The sequence below is a fragment of the Papio anubis genome, unplaced genomic scaffold (assembly GCF_008728515.1).
Source record: "Papio anubis isolate 15944 unplaced genomic scaffold, Panubis1.0 scaffold2443, whole genome shotgun sequence".
Lineage (NCBI taxonomy): Eukaryota > Metazoa > Chordata > Mammalia > Primates > Cercopithecidae > Papio > Papio anubis.
The window spans coordinates 1340-5402 of record NW_022162505.1 but is presented as its reverse complement, the minus strand read 5'-3'; the positions used below and the strand labels follow the sequence as shown (position 1 = coordinate 5402).

Below are 4063 nucleotides of genomic sequence, written 5' to 3'. Positions count from 1 at the left end.
AGCTCTCAAGCCAAAATCAATAACCCCAAATTAAAGAAAAAGGCTTATATACAAAGAGAATAACAGCATCTATAATATAACCATCAAAGTCTTCTAAATATTCCATAATAGAGAAATGGGTAAGTAAACCATGGTACTAAAAGATAACTAGTAGCCATTAAAAAATGATCCTAATATTGTGAAAGAAAATAGAAAAACATGAAGGAAAAAAATATATAGGTATATATAGAGAGCTCCAATATAAGAAACAATAAGACATCAGAAAAATACATGCATTTAAAATAAAAAGAATAAACCAAAATGTCAACAGTTATCCACATTGATTAAAGTGGTGGTCCTCCAGGGAAGTTTTTCTTCTGTTTTTGCTTCTAGTTTCCTAAAGTCTCCAAATTGTCTCTAAATATTCTCTATAACAGTTGAAAGTAATAAACTACTACATTGATTTCTTCAGTTCCTCTTAAACCACCATGATCACGAACCATCAACTATGGTTGATAACACAAAAATCTGATCTTGGCAGAGATTTAACAAAGGAAAAACAGAGAGGTTTCTTCCTTAGGTTAGATCTATATTATGCTATTTGTTAGTTCTCCTAAACATAGATGCTGAAATTGGAAAGTGATTGATGTAGCCCATTAAATTTTCATAGCCCTCAGGGGGCTAACAGTAGTCCCAAAAAAGGGAATTTTGAAAGTTACTGCAGTTTTTATCTACCAAACATTCAAAACACAAAAATAGTAAACTAATAAAGAATCCATTTACCATTTGTAATAAAGGCTTCATGTCCTTAGCCCAATGGGAAGTGACGACTCTAGCACAAGCTCTTTGAGAAAGAGGCAGATGGAGTAGAAAAACCACAGTGAGACAGTGCAGTTTACACAAATCTTCCATCTCCTGCAGGGTTAAGCAGTTACTGTTCACCTGAATAAAATAAAGAAGGTAAGCCGGAGAACAGCAGGATGTGACACTGGATAATAAGCATGTAGGACCACAGAAGCTGGCAGCCACCTTTGCTGTGCAGAAATCATGAATTATTCCTTTTTTTTTTTTTTTGAGACAGAGTTTTGCTTTTTCACCCAGGCTGGAGTGAAGTGGCACAATCTCAGTTCACGGCAACCTCCGACTCCAGGTTCAAGTGATTCTCCTGCCTCAGCCTCCCGAGTAGCTGCGATTATAGGTACCTGCCACCATGCCCAGCTAATTTTTGTATTTTTAGTAGAGGTGGGGTTTCACCATGGCCAGGCTGGTCTCGAACTCCTGACCTCAGGTAACCTACCCGCCTCGGCCTCCCAAAGTGCTAGGATCACTGGTGTGAGCCACTGTGCCCAGCTGAATCATTACATTTTTCATTCTACATTTTTTAACTTTCCTTTTCTTTATAACATAAACTCTACTGCATTTATACAGATGTGAGGTAAGTGGAACGGGAAGCTGCCGGCTAAATAGCACTTAAAATAAAACATTTTTCAGGATTTTTAGTTAAGCCGAACTCTACGTGAGCTGATCAAGCAACTAATGAAGTTGTATTTTCACAGGCCACTACCTTGATGGAGTCACACATTAAATGCTCTATTCCATCCAAGGCATCATATTTTAAATGTAATATTGAAAATGACCAGGGCGAGGACACCAGGACGGTAATATATCTGAAAAATCTACCCTGCGAGAACACAGGTAAAGAAGTGGACACATCTGACATCATGGGACAAGAACGTCATAGCTATCTTCAAACATTTGCAGGGCTGTCAACAAAGCAAGTATAAGATTTCATCAGGGCACCTCTAGGAGGCCAAATAGAGTCTAATCATTAGAAATTCCAGAGAGGCAGATTTGACTTAGTATCATCTTTGTGAGTGTGATTTAAAATACTATGTCTAGTTATGAAAAAATGTTTCACTAAAAATATATTCAGTCTGATAATTGGAAAAACAATTATAAGGATGCTAAGTAAAAGATAATGAGCCCTGAACATTTCTGAAATGTTCAGAAACTTCATTTCTCTTTAATATAAATCTTTGGCCAAGAATCCCACAGCAGGTAGATTGTATACAGAATAGTATGTATACACATGCGTCTGTGTGTGTGTGTGTGTGTGTGTGTATGTGTAAACATGCACGTCCATAAGCACATATACGTAGAGACAACTGTATATTGGGGGAAAGAATCCAGACTAGCCAACAGATTCTGAATGCACCCTATTGACCATAAAGAAGGTTAAAAACTTTAGTATCTCTCCAGCTAGGATGATGCCAAGACGCTACAGTAGGAATGTTCTTTTAAAAGACAGTTTGGGGCCGGGCGCGGTGACTCACGCCTGTAATCCCAGCACTTTGGGAGGTCGAGGCCCGAGATCACGTGGTCCCGGGAGATCGAGACCATCCTGGCTATGCGGTGGCTCCCGTCTCTACTAAAAATACAAAAATTAGCTGAAGCGTGGTGGTGGTAGCCATGGTTCAAGCTACTTTCGGAGGCTGGGAAAAGGAGAATGGCGTGAACCAGGAGAGGCTGAGGAGCTGCAGTGAGCGAGATCGACCACTGCCTCCAGCCTAGGCGACAGGCGAGACTCAGTCTCAAAAAGGCAGTTTGGGCTGGTGTGGAACCTGCACAAGATGGACCTGAGCTCAATCCACACATTGCTATTTAGTACCTTTGGTTTGGCGTTACCTGGACTATTTGAACTTCAGTGTTCTCGTAGGTGGAATGGGAGTACTAATGCCTTTCTCGCAATGCTGTTCTGAGGATTAATGGCACAATGCATACAAAAAGCCCAAAACACAGTAGCATATTAGGCCTCCGCCAAGTGCTAATACCCTGTCTTGTTTCGTTTTCTTTTGGATGATTTAGACTAAATATATACTAAGTGAAACATCCACATAGTAAAACATTAAATCATTTAATGGCACAGTAAGTGTTTCCTGATAGACACAAGTTTCAGTTTTATTTTTTGAAGTTTATATAAATAAGAGAAAAACATGAAGTACCAAATAGAGGAAATGAAAGATACAAATCAACAAAATTTCAAAAGTGGAGAGAAATAGTATTTCTCAGTAAAGTTATAACAACCACACCTGTTGGATCTCAGTTTCCTGACCAGAGGAGGGCTCTCTGTTTCCTAAAAAGCGATGGTACATTCTCAAGGATAATGAGCATGAGGTAACACAAAAGACACGCCGAATGTCAGATCCTTCTGGCCAGACTTGTGTAAGCATAGATACAGTCTCGTGTGCCTGTCAAAGAAAAAAAACTTGTAAAGTGTCATGCTATTTAGAAAAATATTTTTGTTCGTAAGTGATCTTACTAGTGGGTACTACTTGGCTTAATACATGTGTGACAAAATAATCTGTACAGCAAACCCCCATGACCCAAGTTTATCTCCATAAAAATCCTATACAGGTACCCCTGAACTTAAAATAAAGTTAAAAAAAAAGAAATGATAAAATTGTTCTGAGATGAAAGGAAACCTGTGTACATAGAATAAAAGAGCTCACTGTATAACGAGAGAAACAATGAAATTAGATCCTCATACCATATACAAAAAGCATCTCAAAATGGATTAAAGACTTAAATATAAGACTTGAAAGCGTAAAACTACTAGAAGAAAACATACGAGGAAAGCTCCACAACATTGACCTGGGCAATGATATTTTGGATATGGCTGACCACAAAAGCACAGGCAACAAAAGCAAAAATAGCCAAATGGGATAGTATCAAAGTAAACATCTTCTGCACAACAAATGAAACAGAGGCAGTCCACAGATTTTGCAAACCATACATTTATTTATTTATTTATTTAGAGACGGGGTCTCACTCTATCACCTAGACTGGAGTGTAGTGGCCCGATCTCAGCTCACTGCAATCTCTGCCTCCCAGGCTCAAGCGATTCTCCTGCCTCAGCCTCCCAAGGATTACAGGCACGTGCCACTACCGCCCAGCTAATGTTTGTATTTTCAGTATAGATGGGGTTTCACCATGTCAGCCCGGCTGATCTCAAACTCCTCATCTCAAATGATCCACCCACCTAGGCCTCCCAAAGTGCTGGGATTACAGGTATGAGCCACTGCAC

At 39.4% G+C, this 4063-nt stretch overlaps 1 long non-coding RNA gene across 1 annotated transcript; it reads right to left on the bottom strand.

The window, feature by feature from the left end:
• Positions 1 to 762: 762 nt before the first annotated feature.
• LOC116272884 lies at positions 763 to 3852 on the bottom strand. Its single transcript, XR_004181425.1, has 2 exons — positions 3069 to 3852; positions 763 to 921 (listed from the first exon to the last, which is right to left on the bottom strand). It is a non-coding gene; the product is annotated as an uncharacterized LOC116272884 (long non-coding RNA).
• Positions 3853 to 4063: the final 211 nt, after the last annotated feature.